The sequence below is a fragment of the Oryzias latipes genome, chromosome 1, assembly GCF_002234675.1.
Source record: "Oryzias latipes chromosome 1, ASM223467v1".
Classification (NCBI taxonomy): domain Eukaryota; kingdom Metazoa; phylum Chordata; class Actinopteri; order Beloniformes; family Adrianichthyidae; genus Oryzias; species Oryzias latipes.
Genome location: NC_019859.2, coordinates 10,741,347 through 10,758,537, shown reverse-complemented (window position 1 = coordinate 10,758,537; position 17,191 = coordinate 10,741,347). Strand labels below are relative to the sequence as shown.

The 17,191-nt window shown below is 43.6% G+C and overlaps 1 long non-coding RNA gene across 1 annotated transcript; it reads right to left on the bottom strand.

The window, feature by feature from the left end:
• On the bottom strand, window positions 1-4,716 carry LOC110014945. Its single transcript, XR_002289973.2, has 3 exons — window positions 3,679-4,716; window positions 2,651-3,596; window positions 1-2,526 (listed from the first exon to the last, which is right to left on the bottom strand). It is a non-coding gene; the product is annotated as an uncharacterized LOC110014945 (long non-coding RNA).
• Window positions 4,717-17,191: the final 12,475 nt, after the last annotated feature.

Here is a 17,191-nt window from a genome sequence, read left to right as displayed (position 1 = left end):
CTTGGCCTTGCCAGAGAAATCAGGGATCCCTCTCCCTGTGTGGAGAGAGGGTTGCCGGGCCCAGAAAGCCAGCACCCAGAGAACACGGCCGCCGTTGCCAAGCGCCCAGTACCCACTACCAGGGATGGGGTAGGGGACATGTTTTTCTTGATGTTCCTAGGGTGTTGTGAATTTTTCTACCAATAATTAAGTCTTCTATAGTGTTACGCCCCCTGCTTGCCAAGCTGGGAACTGTAATATTTTTTTTGTTTGTAAGAGTTGTTCCAGAGGGGTGTCATTTTGTTCGGTTGAAGTGAAGAGTTTGACACTTTGACACAGAAATTCCCACCAGGCTGTTATAGTGCTGTTTATATTACTACTTTGGAAGCAGTCCTGTTTTTTTTTTATTGTTTGGCTAATAAATGGTAGATCTGACAGATTGATTCTTCCACATAACGCCTGTTCAAGTCCATCCATGAGTTGGTTTCTGGATTGTTTTTCAACCATTTTAAGATGTATTATAATCTATAATAAAGTAGTAGTGGAAGAGGTAGTTCTAAGCCTTTTACATCTTAGGTATTTGGCTTCACATCTTCACTTAAGGTGTTTGAAAAAAGAAAAAAACATTAGGTGATTGCAAGATTGATTTACTTTTAATCCCACAGGGCGGACAAAAGACAAAAAAGACAAATCTGGTTTTCTTGTATTCTGTCAACCACGTAGAGTAGTTGACCTTATTTGGTATTCAACCGATCATATTTTTTTCTTTTCATATATGTTTGTGTTAGGAATAAATAAATATCGGGCATGGGTGAGTCACTCACAGTCGCATTGCATCACAGCCCTAACAAATGCTGCCACCAAGCCACACCCACATTCTAGGAACTTATGGGAGAATTCTGGGTTGTACCATTCCAAAAGAGGAGGAGGGAGTGAGGCAGTTTTTGCCTCTTTGCTTTTCTCACATTTTTCATCATTACATTAGTTAACTTTTAATAACATTTTAAGTTTCACTCTACATGATGAGCATTCTATTAAAAAACACCTATCACTGATTGTGTACATTTCAATAACAAAAGCTCTTACTGAATTACAAACTTTAAAAAAATTAATGAAAAAATGTAAAAAGTCAATTTTCAGAAAAGAACAACATATTACTGGCAAAATCTCTTTTTTTCTGTGCCCCTACCTCAATTTAGCTCCTCTAAAGTGTGCTGGTTCTTTTCTGTGGGTTTTAGTGCAATGTAATTAGCGTGATAAATAGCTTCACTATAAACGTAAGCATTTTATTGATGCATAATACAGGAGGTAAAGCATTTCCTTTCTCTAGGGAACCAATAAATTGCCTGTGGAGTTAAAACCACAAAACACAAGGGCTTAAGTGTGGTGTAGTTTTGATTCCTTTTTCGGAGCATGGTGCGTGGTTGTTGACACTTTTGCCTCAGACAATGAAACTTGGCCTTCCTGTGAGAATTTTTCATGTGCTATCCACATGTGTTTTTTTCCCTATGCTTTGGATTTTGTCTAAAATCTCAAGCTGTTTGTTCATCCTAAATTGTCCTAAAATCACTGGCGCCTATCGATGTAAATATGCATAAAACCACGTCACCCCCAAAATAACCTTAATTTGAAAAGTGAAATCAATTCAGGAATCAAAGGGTTTTAAAGGGGCTATGTCATGCAAAATTAAATTTTTTATATTATTAGTGTATTATATTAATTTCTCACAAAAACAAACCCAAAGCGGTATTTTTGCTCCATTTCTGAGTATTACTCAAAAATCCTTAGCTCTGAGCACCAGACCCTCTCAATCAATGAAGGGCTGTGCATCCAAGTCTCTTTCTGTCGGAAGTGGTAACAGGGTAAGTAATTACGACTGGCTCAGGGCAAAGTCATGTTTCGTTGTGGCCAATCAGAGCCATGCACACACCAAACAGGTGGGAGAAGCTGCAGAATTGCAGTGTCCAGAGTAGCCCAACTGAAATATGACATTTTTCATGTGGAAATTGCAAATCAGCTTCCACAAAGTCGCACAGGTGGTTTAGCAGAGATTTTTGCACTGGATGACCTTCCTGATACAATATCTGAGCTAGGGACTGGCACAAGGAGATGCAGACTTGAGCCCTCTTGTTGCTACGTAGTTTGGCAATAGTGTGAAGGGGCTTGTCCAAGGATCGACACTGGATGAAGCTCATCGTGCCCCCTGGGAAACTAAGCCTGGTTTCCCACACGCCATCCGACACACAGACAACAGAGCCATCTGGCTACATTTTCTATGTGGACAATACAAAGAGTCAATTAAAATTCATTTGGACAAGAACATGAACGTGTACATTATCTCAGCAAAGATTTTGTTGACATCCAGTAAAAAAAATTACAAATGTAAACAAGATGATTTAAGAATTTAAGTTTGAATTATTTATTTTGGACAACAGAGTTAAACGCACCTCCACCCAATTCAACAAACATTCATTCATAGAAACGACTTTCAAAATGGGACAAAATCAAACGAGAAGCTCTGTTGGATCCACCAATGCATCCACCCACCTGCAAAAAAACAAAAAAACCACAACTCTAAAAAAACATTCCCTCCATGGTTGAAATGAATAATAAAAAAAAACATGTTTTTAAAAAAAAAAGAAAAATGCTGTTGAAAGCAAACTAAACAGACCTGTCTCCAGTTGATTCTGGTGGAACTGCAACATTTGGTACGTCTGGTTTGCGTTAAATTTGGAACAGAAGGTGGAGACTTGGATTTTCCTTTGAAACGAGGTCACACCCCAATGCTCAGGCGCTGTGGTCATGGAAACTCACTGGCATATACCATTTCTATTATTGGTGGGGGAGGGTAGAAAAAAAGGACAAAGTTTTTTTTGTGTGTGTGTGTGTGTGTTGTTTTTCCTCATGTTAGGGCATTTTGTTTAGCTGGCATTGGGTTCAGGATCATCTATCATACATATCGGGAATTTTATGCAAAAGAATTAGCTCCACTATTTAAAACATATTGCTACATTTTTATTTGTGTTTGCACTTCGGTGACCACAACATGGTGGCATCTGGATCATGAAAAAATGGCGACCATATTGGCTTCAATTGGTTGGAGCCAGACGTAAGGTATTTTTTATGAGTGATGTCCCAATCACTTAGTCCAGTTCTCATATACAGTCAGCGGCCAAGATGTTCCCTATCTGAAGGGAGATACAGCTTGATGCTAAATTAAGCAAATATTCATTTTGTTCAGTCTTGTTTTAGATTATAAAACATTTTAGATAGACACAAATACATTAGTAGTGCAAAAATGTATTCAACTCATCTTAAGCAGAATTATGTTGTTCACGTCATGGCTTGCTAGGCGGGGCAGACCAGGGCGGTGGATCCCGGAAGGAAAACAGGTGAATAGTGAGGTAAGTAAGAGTTTATTTTCTGGCGTGGTTTGAAGTCCTGGTGAGGCAGGAGGTCTTGAAGTGGCATGAAGTTGTGGCGGGACTCGAGGCTTATTCGTGGCTCGTGGCGTGGCTGGAAGTCTAGATTTGGCTTGGTGTTTCCAGGAAATTCCGTGAGGAAACTGCTGCTCTGGGAGTAATGAGACTCAGGTGACCACTTGTGGATTTGTAGTCCTGTAGGCAAGGCGTAAACAAGAATTAGCAAGGAGCAAAAACACATGAGAAAAGAAGTTAGCTTAGTGACCAGACTATGCACCATCAGGGGCGACGAACTGGCGATGAATGCTGGAACTGGATCTCCTAAAGTAGGTCTGGATGTTGATGAGTTGAGTGGTCACAGCTGGGACGAGTCAGGAGCAGAGCAGAGAGGGGAGGGGGAGGAGAGAGGGCCAGAGGCACCATGACAGTTCATAGGTTTTAACTTAAAATGTGACTGACATAGCTTTAGTTATTAACTGAATTTTCTTAGTTTCTTAAGGAAAAACAATTTGCAAAATTTTTAAATGTAAATCAATGTTTTTGTAGCTCAGAAAAAGCAGGTTCATACGTATTTTGTTGCTCAAAACGCAACAGCAAAGCTACGTTAGGAAAGCTATACTGTAAAAAATGCATTATTTAAATTTTTTTTTTTTAATGATTTATATGTGAAAAAACTTTGAGAGTAGAGTTTTCTTAAAAATTTAAATGTGTAATGAATTCTGCATTTTGTTACAGTCAATGCCTACATTTTTAAGTACCATATTTTGCGGACAACGGGTATACTCGATCATAAAATGCGACGTCAATGAATGGTCTATTTAGGAACTTTTGTCAAATATAAGGTGCAATAAACTGTAAGGTGCATTAAGCGAGACATAGTTTGGCAGTCAGACTTTATTAACTGCGTTCAGTTATTCTAAAACTTGTTTGTGACACGCTACATGCTAGTCGTCAGCCACGTTAGCATATTTACAATAATACCCAACTAGAATTAGTCCACATAAAAGGTGATCCAGACAGACATGGAGGATTTATTTATTTTGAAAAAAAAAACTTGTAAAAGCATTGGAAATCATGTCTCCAAGTGTGTGTATGTGAGAATTGAGTCATGCAATTTACTTATGACACTCTTACGTTATGACTCTGTATTATCAACCGCCCCCTCCTATCTCCCTCATCTTAACCCCTTATGCCCCATCTCTAACATCCCACTCTCCACCTTTATTTTTTTTCCCCGTGCAATCGCACAAGAAATGCATACAAACAGAATTATAATAAACAAAGCTTAGCCTCAAAAACAAAAGGGGTTTATACAAATAAACACCCTGTGTGTCAGAAGATTCACAAACCCCTTTTGTAATAGTAAAATCTGTCCAACACAACATTCCTTCAGCTCTGATCTGCTTGCTCAATTGTTGGAAAGGGGAAGTTGACCAAACAGGAAATGTCACTCATGACCCGGTCAAGATTAATAACGCATTTGAAAACTTTTATAAAAACTTGTACACACCGCAGATCAATCCGTCAGAGCAAAGTATTGACTCATTTCTTAATAATGTAAACCTACCCAGGCTAAATGAGGATCAAATCACAAACTTAGATTCTCCGCTCTCGTTGTCTGAACTTCATGAAGCTCTGTTACTTATGCCTAATGGTAAAGCACCAGGGCCTGACGGCTTTCCTGCTGAGTTTTATAAAGAATTCTGGGAACAACTGGCACCAACATTTTATAAAACGGTCACATCTATTAATGAGAGCCAATCAATGCCACCTAACATGAACTCAGCCAACATAATTCTTCTTCTAAAACCAGACAAAGATCCCACTAGTCCTTCAAGCTATCGCCCTATTTCTCTAATCAATGCAGATGTAAAAATTATCTGCAAAGCACTAGCACAGAGAATAGAAAAAATCACTCCTCACATAATTCACTTAGACCAAAATGGATTCATCAAAGGCAGACACTCGGATGATAATGTCCGTAGACTAGTTAATATAATAGACTTTGCCACCATTGAAAACCAGGAAATGACGGTACTATCGCTGGATGCTGAAAAAGCCTTTGACAGAGTAAATTGGAAGTTCCTTATTGCCGCCCTCCATAAGTTTGGTTTTGAAGAAGCATTCATCAATTGGATCAAAATATTATATCACAACCCCAATGCATCAGTTAGAACTAATAAACAGACTTCAAACAGGTTTTTTCTTGGAAGAGGAACCAGACAGGGCTGCCCACTCTCTCCTTCTCTTTTTGCTATATTCATTGAGCCTTTAGCTGCAGCAATAAGACAGAATGAGAGCATTATAGGAATAAAAACCAAACACAGCCATCATAAAATTAGTCTTTATGCGGATGACATATTACTGTTTTTAAGGAATTTACATTCTGTAAATGAAACAGCAATGATCATAAATGAATTCTCCTCCATATCAGACTATTCCATTAATTGGAATAAGTCTGTTTTATTACCACTCAACAGGAATATGGAACAAAGACTCACAATTCCAGTTAAAACAGGAAATATCAAATATCTGGGTATCTACTTTCCCCCCAAACTATCAGAACTGGTGCAGCTAAACCACACCCCATTACTGAAAAGCATACAGGACAGTCTAACACGCTGGACCAACCTGCCTCTGTCCCTTATGGGCAAGGTAGCCACGGTTAAAATGAAAATCTTACCCAAGGTTAATTATCTCTTCTCAATGATTCCCACACAACCGCCATTAAAATGGTTCAAAACATTAGACTCATCCATATCAAGCTTTCTATGGAACAACAAGCCTGCAAGAATTAGTCTAAAAACTTTAAAATCTGCAAAAAGCTGTGGAGGATTAGAATTACCTAACTTCCACAAATACTTTCTTGCAAATAGATTACAATACATCTTAAAATGGTTAAAAAATAATCCAGAAACCAACTCATGGTTAGACTTGGAACAGGCGTTATGTGGAATGATCAACCTGTCACAGCTACCATTTATTAGCCAAACAGTTAAAAAACAGGATTGTTTCAAAAGCATTAATATAAATGCCACTTTAACAGCCTGGTGGGAATTTCTCAAAATATCAAAATCATCAATTCAACCGTGCAAAATGACACCCATCTGGAACAACCCGGACATCCTTATTAACAAAAAAATGATTCACTTCCCAGCTTGGCAAGCAGGGGGCATAAAACAACTAGAGCACGTAATTATTGATAGAAGATTCATAACTCCCCAGGAACTTCAAGACAAACATGGAATAAATAACTTCTTGGAATATCAGCAACTTAAATCAAGTATTACTAAAAAGTATAAATATAAAGACGACGATTTAAAGCTATCAGATGTAGTTACCACTTTGATTAAATTTTCAATGAATAGAACTCTCTCCAAAATATACAAACTTTTATGTAATTTAGATAACAATATTGCCCTTCCAACAACAAAATGGGATGCAGATTTGAGCATCAGCACAGATGAAAGCTTCTGGTCAGAACTCTGTCTAAACACCTTTAAACTGACAAAAAGTCCAAATCTGCAGCTAATCCATCTCAAAACTCTTCACAGAATTTACTACACTGGACAGAGGATGTTCAAGATGGGTCTCAGTAATTCAGACATTTGCGAGCACTGTGATAATAATCTACGCGACAGCTACATGCACGCACTGTGGTTCTGCACTCCTGTCCAGGCTCTCTGGCAGCAGGTATGTGCCGATTTTTCAGTCTGGCTTAAGGTTTCAATCATGGCCTCACCGTCACTTTGTGTGCTTGGTGACATGAGTGCCATCGATATAGAAGAAGGATTAGCATCTATCATTTTCATAACTCTTTGTATTGCCAAAAAAACTATTTTAATAAATTGGAAAAACAAGAAAAATATAAACATAAGTCAACACAGAAATCTGCTGTTTGATCATATCAGCTTGGAAAAAATGTCAGCCCAAAGCTCAAGTAACTTTGAAAGAATTCAGTCTCTCTGGTCTCCTGTGGTTGACTCCATGACTGAGGGGGTGGGGGGCTTGGTCGTCGCTGCTCCTTGCCCTTCAGCCGTGGTTTGGGGTGGGGGTCGGGGCCTCCGGTGCCTGGCGGGGGCGGTGGGGGCTCCGTTGGTCGGGGGGTCGGGTCCGGTGCCTGGGTGGGGCGGGCTGGGGCGCTGCATGGTCCTCTGGGCTTGGGTGTGGGGGTGCGTGGTGGGGGGGTGGGGGGGTGGTCTGGCTTGGCTTGGGGGGGTGGTCCCTTTGCCTGTGCTGGGGGGGGTTGGCGGGGGGCCCTGCTCGGGGGGGGCCCAGCGGCCCTGGATGGGCTGCCCATCTGCACCTGGGGCTGGGATTGGCCCTTCCCTGGCTCTGGGACGGGACGGGTCAACCCTCTCGACAGGACAAACGCTCTGGGTGTCATCCGCTTCGGCTGCGGGGTCTGGGGTGGGGTGGGGTGGGGGGCTTGTCGGCCCTGTCCTGTGGGGGGGCGTTCTGGGGGGGGGGAGGGGGGGCCATTATTGGTACGGGTCGGGGGGGCTAACGGGTCGGGGGTCTCCGCTGAGGCAATCAGTGGTTGCCTCGGCCGGTTGGCCTCCTCGGTCCCGTCAAGGCCTGACCAGAGCTCCTCTAGGGCCGGCGTCTGGGGGTGGGGGCCTGGGCTTGCTCCGGGGGGGGCGACGCTTTCTGGCTCCTCTCTCTCTGTGTGGGGTGGGTGGTGCCGGGCCTGGGGTGTCGGCGCCTCCGGGGGTGGGGCCCCTGGGCTGGGTGGCCCTGGCCCCTTTGCTGGGGGGGGGGCTGGGGGACAGCTGTTTGACCACCGGGGGACAGTCTACCAGCTGTCCCCAACTTACACCCTTCCTCATATAACCTCATATTAGGGTGAGGGGGTGGGGGGTCTAGCCTGCGATGCGCCTTGGGGGGGGGCTACTTGGCAGTGGTCCCCCTCCTATGGTTGCCGTATGGAGTGGGCCCCCCCTCTTTCGGTTTTATTTGCACCTTAGACATGTAGGGTCCTTGGTAGGGGGGGTGCTTGGACATCACTGCAAGCAAGCAGCAGATGTCCTCCTGGCACCCTACCCGCCAATTTTAACCGCACCTTAGACATTTAGGGCCCCTTGGTGGGGAGGGTGAGGGGACTTCACTGTGAGTAATCAGGAGATGTCCCCTTAGTGCCTTACTCGCCAATTTTAACTGCACCCCCCTTAGTACACACACCCCTCCCCCTTCAATATATACATTCCAACATAAACACACACACATGCACACACACCCTCTAAAACACACATACACGCACACACATTTTGCAAGGAAGGTGGGACCTGGGTCCATCTGTCCCCTACCCCTTCCCTGGTGGGGGGTGCGGGCCCCTTGGCGACGGCGGCCGTGTTCCCTGGGTGCCGGCTCCCTGGGCCCGGCGGTGCTCTCTCCGCACGGTGGGGGGGGGTTCATATTACACCTGAGCCGGGGGTGTTCGTGTCCCTGGGGGGTGGGTCCTGGTCCTTGCCCCTGAGCGCTGGGCCCCGCCAAACTTCCAACAGTGGCCGAGCCTGGTCGGGGCATATTTATAACACCCCTTGTGGGCCACCCTTTTTTCCCCGGGGTTCCCCCCTCCTGGGCGGGGGCGGCGGGCCCCTGCCTTGCTCCTCCCTGGACCAACCGTGGGCCGGGTGGGTGGCTGCCTGGAGTGCGGAGCGGGTCTCCCTTGGGGGGTCCTGGGGTTTGAGGTACCTGGGGTTGGGGCGGGGGGATGCCCGGAACTCCTGGGTGGTGGTGGGGCGCTCATCTGGGGGCTGTGGGCGTCCTTCTCCGGTGGGGCCCTGTATGGTCTTGGCTTCCCTACTTCCATGACTCTGTGACACAGTCAGATGGCCACATTAGTTTGAGAGAGAAAAAATAAAAACAAGAATCAAACTAGAGGGTCTTTTTATTATTGTCTCGATAAAAATAAGAAAAATATCATAAGATTTAGGAGGCCCAAGCTGGCTGCCTTTCCATCCCACAGTGGCTCTTTGTCTGTCGGCCAGCCACCCGGCTGCCGACATAACAAGGAAACGAGCTCCGCCGCACAGCAGAGCGAGCATTATCGCTCCAGCTATGCTGTTCAGCCAGCCTCCCTGGGGTAGCTGGAGTGATCGCTCCAGCCCCATGGGCCTTGCAAGTAGGCCAGCTGTCCAGGGAGTATCCCTCCTTCGCCCAATAGTAGCCAGGACAATCTCTTCCAACTCTGTGGCCCCGGCGGGTTAAGGAAGTGGCTACCTGGGCAGAGTTGTTTGTCACGACTCATTCAATTAGAAAACAGGGTTTCCATTGCTGTTTCGTGAAATGTCAATTTTAATATGCCTCAAAAAGGACCTCCTCCACGCGCAACACAACTTTTTCTTTTGATAAATACAAGTTTTTTTTCAAAATTGATGTGTTTTCATTTGGCAAATTTATTATGACAAATTCTATTTTGTCACACCAGCGAAGTTTCAAGCCAGTTAGGTTGAATTTTGGGTCTGTCTTCCAGACAAGTCAGTAGCTTAAAGCCTTGTTTTCTATGCTGCTTTATTTTATGCTCAGCACAAGTGGTGCACAGTTTCCTTGTCCCACAGTTCTATGTCTCTTGGGGCATGCATGTAGCCTGTCCAAGTCCTTGCATGGGTCTACGCTGTTTGCTAAAACTGTTTGTGTTTTTTGAGGTACTACTGTTTTGTAAGGGTCAGTTTTAGTAAATTGTACAGGAAGTCCTTCAGTTGTCATGCTGCCTTAAAAACTGAAGTGGTTCACAATGGCAAGTTGAGCAGGCTCTTGCACCAATGTGGATTCTACTGATCTTAGATGACTTATGTGCTACTGAAGGACAACAGTATCTCATCTGCTGCTTTCATGGAAGATCTTCCAGCTTTTTCAATTTCACGGTCACAAATACAGGTTTTTCAGAAAACCCGGCAAGTGCCCTCACAGCGGCATTTGCAATCAGGAGACGCAATGGCATTTTTACATGCCACGTGGTGGAAATCAAACTTTTAAGGACAAGTGCCAATTTTACGCCTACCGGACAATTTTTACACATCGGTTAGTGGCTGCCCGGGCACATTTGGAAGTTGTGCGGTGGCTGGAAGGCAGCAGCGCGATAATCAATTGCTAGGAGGTTCTCCAAGGTCCTCAAAATCGTTTGATGATTGGCCGATTTTACACTGGCCCCCTCCAGCCACCCCCCTGCCCCCGTTCCACTGCCACAGTTCGAGTGTCAGAAATTGTACGGTATCAGTGCAAGCACTCTTTTCCTTGCTGGGCTTCTTGGGAGGCATGTTGTCAAAAAAGTAGTAAATTGTCAAGATCATGATGTATAAAAAATCTGAGTTGCGAATGACCGGTGGTGCAGAACAGCCTAGTTTTAATATATACCCCGGGGCTACTGCGCAGCTGGTGGAACTTGATATAGACAGCCGCCGTCTGGAAACATTTAAAATCGCCGGCCAGCTGCCGCTGCCACTGCCCTGTGGCAGCCTGATTTAATAATGGCGTCATCTCCTCCTGACTGACTGACGCCTGACAGCAGTCTTCTACATTCATGACCACGGCAATGATTTTTCAAAAAAATCGGGTGGCGACAGCCATTCTTTAAGATTCTGCCCACGCCTTTCCATCGCGTGGTGGGAGTTCTATATGTGAACGTAGTCTAAGCCAATTCTATTTGATCTTCCTGTCCTTGAGCCCTGCCAGAACAGAAAAGAATGCTTTTGTGCTGACCAATGTTTTCAATAAAACTGCAATGTCTATGAAGACTCTCATTCATCCAGCTTGATTCTATCACAGTAGTAGGCTCAGGGGTTGTCATCTGGACTTGGTTTTTAAAGTTAGAAGACGTTTCACCTCTCATCCAAAAGGCTTTGTCAGTTCTGTATTAGCTGGTAAAAGAGCTGGTATATATGCGGATTGGGGAGGAGTCAGACCTGAAACTGGATGGTATCGTCAACTTAGACTACATGGTTTCGGGTCGTTAAGGTCCTTTGTCCTCAGCTGGGGGTTGGAGTGCCAGTGACTCCCTCCCCAACCTGGTCATTTCTTTCAGCTGTTAACAACCCAGGTGGAACTGGTTCGGTTTGTTTGGGTTTCAGAACACTGCTGTAGATGGATGGAAGAATAAACCTGAGACCACCATTCTTATTAAGAGAAGGTTTATCTTTCTTGACAAAGATGGCTTCTTTCACTCCTCGCTCAAACCATCCTTTCTCTCTGGCTAGAATTTGGACTTCACTGACTTCACTGTCCTCGAATGAGTGGTTTGTGGCCTTTAGGTGGAGGTGCACTGGAGACTCAGGTCCACTTGGGTTGGCTCTGCGATGTTGGTAAAGCCGCTTTTGTAGAGGTTGTTTGGTTTCTCCCAAATACTGTTCATTGCAGTTCTCTTTGCAGTGGATAGAGTACACAACCTTACTCTGTTTGTAGCTAGGAATCTTGCCCTTTGGATAAACCAGTTTTTGTCTGAGAGTATTAACTGGTTTGAGATAAATTGGGATGCTATGTTGTCTGAAAATCCTTTTTAGCTTTTTAGACAGGTCTGAGATATAAGGAATTGAAATACTGTTCCCTTTAGGCTCTTGTTCCTTCTTGTCTTTTTTTCTTGTGTGTTGTGATCTGGTGAAAGCCCAGTTGGGATATCCACAGGTTCGGAGGGCTTGACGGACATGTTGCTCCTCTTCCTTCGTTCTGACAGAGCTTGTGGGCACCTCCTGGGCTCTGTGTTGTAAAGTCCTGATCATGCCTAGTTTGTCCTGTACACTTCCACCTGGAGCTGTCTGTCATCTCCAATGATCACTGCACAGTCTAGAAAGGCTAGGGTTTTTACCAGCTCGTTCACCAGCTAATTCAGAATTGACAAAGCCTTTTGGATAAGAGGTGAAACGTCTTCTATCTTCCAGATGACAGCCCCTAAACCTACTACTATGATGGAATCAACCTGGATGAATGAGAGTCTTCATAGACATATTTCTTCTAATTTAATTCTAATTCTAATTTCTTCTGAAATCTCTTTGCTTTGCCTTTCACAGGCAAGAGGGTTTGGAGTTCCAGTTTGTTGCAAGTGACCACAGCGCACAAAACTAAAGACAGTTTTTGTTGACGTTCATTCCACAGCCTAAACTTCCTTTAGATTTCTTGTTGAGGCAAGTTAAGAAGGCCATTAGAAAGACCGTCCATGACGGTGGAGGAGATCCAAACACACCAACCCAATGCTTTTAAGAGAGCCAGAGAATTCCAGGTCTAAGCTACAGAACAAAGAGGAAGAAATTATGACCAAGATTTTCAGGAGACCTGTTTGCAGAAGATCCAACTGGTTCTTTCCATGATTGGGGTATTTGTGACCATATAAATAGTCAAGACGTGTGGATTTCTGCGGTGTTTAAATCTTTGAAAGCTCGAGAAAGAAGGGGTGGGGTTTATACTGTAGTTTAGGAGTCACCAACCCTGTTCCTCGTGGGCTACTGCCCGCTTGTTGAGCAGTTAACCCTGCTTCAGTAATTGCTGCACACCTGGATCAGGTGTTTTCAGTCAGAAACTGTGCTGATTCAGTCCAGCTCATCAGCACCTACTGAGCAGGGTTAGTTGCAGGGCGGTAGCCCATGAGGAACAGGGTTGGTAAGCCCTGCGTATAGTCTGTCAAAGGGATGTTTCAGAACCTAAAACTGTCCATTGCACTGTTTTGAAGGCCTTCTTGGAGGAACTGACTCTATAAACAACAGTTGCTTTGCAGGAGGACTTATTGGAAGTACATATTGAGGGTTGATGTCTTTTGTGATCTCCTCCATGTATCTTACCAACACACTCTCAATCCAGTTTGGTAACATCTTGAATCTATCCTCCTGGCTGCTCATGGTTAGGAGCGTAATTTACGTTCACACCAGGCTCAGCAACGCACATTCAAGTCACCGCTTACAATGAAAAGTCTATGTAAATGTGTGCATATGTGAGTTTTGGACTTCCAAATCCAAAACTCTTGCGTTCACGCATTGCTACAAAAGTTTTGAAGTCCATTTTCGGGGTCTATGTACAAAACGTGTAGCAATTGAACGTGCGTGGAAAGTTAAACCAGTTGAACTTTGACCAATCAAGGGACTCGGATTTGGTGGTGATGTTTGGGTAGCGTCTTTTTCAGAACAAGAAAGAAGTGCCAACCGGTTGATAATCAATCATGAAGGATAAAGTAATAGTTGCTGTTTGTGCCCGGCCTTAATTTTATGACCCCAAGTGTGAAAGCAAAAGCCTGGAGCAAGATTTGCAAGATTTGCACTGCTTTGACATTTCGCATCGAGCCTCTTATAACTGGGAGTACATGCACTAGTATCGGATAGCGACAGACCTTGGTGAACACCGTATTCTAAAAGCCTTACAAAACTCCCATGTTCAGCACATGCCCAGTGTGTACTTAGCACAAGACGTTGGCTACAATGCTGCAGGTTGTATTTAATGCTCAGGACAAGTGGCACCTTGGTTACTCTTCCCACACTGCTGTGTCTTTGTTGCATGCCATATGCCTTGCATGTGTTGGTTAAAACTGTGTTAAATTAGGCGCACTCCGCTGCCTGCATTGCTGCTCGGTGTCTTCACGTCACAATCGCTGCTGCCTCTGATCTGCAACAGGTCAGATTCAGCTGGAACGAGCCACTCCTGCACACTTTTGGCTGAGCAACTCCATCCTGCTCTAACCAATATCCTTTGGGTGTTTAAATCCCTGGGCTAAGGCTTGCAGGCATATGGCTGGGGTGCTCCCAGTAAATTAGGACTTTGTATAAACAGGTGCTATCGGTCCATGGGGCAATTGTGTGTCTGTGTGTGAGTGGGTTTTATACATTTTAATTATATTTTTGCACCTTCTGTCTGTTGGAGTTCAGGCTTTTCCCCTGGTATAGGAGCTGGCACTGCTTTTTTTCTTCCCTTCAAGGAGTTGCGTCTTTTGTCCTCCTGCTTTATGTCTATTTGTCCCTGGGTTTCCCTTTCCTTGGTGCAGGAGGCATAAGTGGGATGTCTCCGCATGTAAATAAGCTGTATGGAGACTAAATGGTTTTGGAATTCCCATGGATTGGAATTCTTTTAGGCCTTACCATTGTTACAATTAAGGCATTTGTCAGGTAAAATTTGTGTGTTGGACTGAACCTGTGGTGCCCTCTGGTGGTGGAATAAGCACCTGCCTTGCCACGTGACAAGTACTATGGATTCCAGCTATTGGTTGTAGCTCACAGTTGCAGATTGAACCATACTTTTATGATTGATTTTAATGAAACTATCAGTTCAGATTTATCAGCTGTGATAAGATGTTCAGATAGCAGACACATCATAAAGCACACACCCCACATCACCAGAAGTATTCATTCAAATAATCAGATTTCTGTCACTTTCACATCAACAGCTGAATAAAAATCACAGCATGGAAGTTACTTCTACAAGGATTTGTGAAAGAATAGACTCTAGACTAGAGCTTAGACACATTTCACTGAACTGTCAGCAGCAACTGTCGGTTAAGTTACATTCCAAAAAAAAGATGCACGATGAGTGACATCTCTACAGTAGAGTAGTTATCTTCACTTTTAACAATTTTTATAAATGTTTTAAGGCTGTCAAACCTCTCACTACACACTTTATACCCTTTTCTGAGACTGATATTTATGTTCAAACATTTGTCCACTTGTTTTAACTCTCAAACTTTAAACCTTTGTATAAAAATAAGTCCAGTATATTAGAAGGAGAACAAAGATCTGCTTGAAGATTTATATAAATTCGACAAACTGAACGCATTCCGTACAGGAAACAGGGTCTACAGCCATCCAGGAGGCAGAAAACAATAAGCTGTGGGGGAAAAAAAAGCATGCAAAGTTGCACAAAAAAACCTGGGAAAGAGAGAGACCGTGAAAGGTGCGACTACTGTACTTCAAAGTGGAGTTGATGAGAAATACCAACTGAGCCACAAGTATAAACCATTTGTTTTGACACAATAGCATCTATAGATACTGAGGAGCATAATGCATATATGATCAGACTTCGAAATTAACTAGAATACTGGACTCCATGAATGACCAGTAGCATCCAAGCAGTGATGCAACTCTGCCTGCCCATGTGTCCAAATGTCCTTGGGCAAAACAATAAGCCCCACATCACTCCTAGTGGTCTGGCAAGCTCCTTGCGTGGCAGCTCTGCCTCCACAAGTGTGTGAATTTGTATGAAAGCACAAGACAGGTTGAAAAATGCTATAAAACTTCAGCTGTAGACTCTAGAGACACGTTCTCTGGAGTGATGAATCATTCTTCTCCACTCAGCAATTGATCCCTTGGAGCCTGGCAAGAAAAAATTGTCTCAAAACCAAGGGATTTGAGACAATTGCATATTTCCAACTTTGTTGAAACATTTTGAAAACATTTAGGTCTGGACATCAGAGCCCTGAGAAAAAAAATCACTAAAAACAAGTTCTCTCTAGTGTGAGAGAACTTCACTGGGCTGCTCAGAGTCCTGATCTTCACCCAACAGAAATCCTCTGACATGGATTACAGTGAAGACTAGAAGTTGTTGGTTTATGAATTCTCACCGAGCCAAAGAGACTTAGTTTGAATGAGCTAATCCTTTCAAAATAAGAAAAAGAATGGTTCTGGCAATGAATGTATTTGTGATTATATTAAAATTAGTGTTTTTTTTTTCTAAAAACTATAAAGATTCAGTTTGATTTTTTAAAAACATGTTTACTTTTCAAAGATTGCTTTTTTTCCCATCTCTATGATGCAGCAGAACCGCTTCCCGTCCATCGATCTTCTAATCCCACTAATTTGGGCGGGCAGGATCCCATGGGAGTGCTGGAGGCCGGGCCAGTTACTTCAGGCTGAAGGTCGGGGTATACCCTGGAGGGCTCATCACAGGGTCACACGCACAACGAAGCAACAATTTAGAGTCACCAACCCACCTATGACGCCTGTTCTTGGGAGGAAGCCAGAACGCCCAGAGAAAACCCACGCATACTCGGGCAGAGAATGCAAATTCCACACAGAAAGAACCCAGCCAGGATTCAAAGCAGAGCACCAACCACCGCATCCCCGCACATGGTTAATGCTCCCCATGGCTAATTCCCTAACTATTGCATTAACCATTAATGGTGCATCCGTTGACAGTTTAACCCTTGTGCTATCCTAGGCACTTTACCATTGGGAGTTGGGTCATCTAGACCCACTAGACAGTGCGCTGAACCTTTTTTCTTCAACTATTTGTGATCTTCACTGGTGTCCATGAATTACATGAAATCTTTCCACCTTCAGTTTGACTTCAGTTTGGTTTGGGATTCTTTAGCTGACCAGATAAAACTAGCAACGTTTTATGCTCTGTTTTTGTTTGGTGTAAACCTGACCACTGATCATCAAGCACACTGAAGAGTCGTTTCAGCAACAGTTTCTCCTGTATTCTGTCGCATTCACTGTGATGCTACAGTCACCATCTCATCTGAACGTGTGGCTCAGAACTGAAAATGGAAGATTGATGGCTTTCTCCGGCAATAAAGATTTATCTTTAGGATGACTCAGGATTTTTTATTCTTCAGACAAAAAAAAGAAGAAAGCAGCACCAAGCAGCTGTCAGGGATCATATTAGACCACGAAACATTGAGCAAAATGTTTTGAGTTGAAGTAAATGATAATGTAAAAAATTGTTGTATGTGTATAAAAAAAATCTATTATTTCAAAAGTTATTTTAAAAATGTCTGAACAGGTTAAGTTAGAGACATTTAATTTTCCAGCACTTTTTGTGCTTTTGTTGACACAAAGATGGACCACTACATCTCGTTTCCCTCCCATGTGTTGATGCCAGAT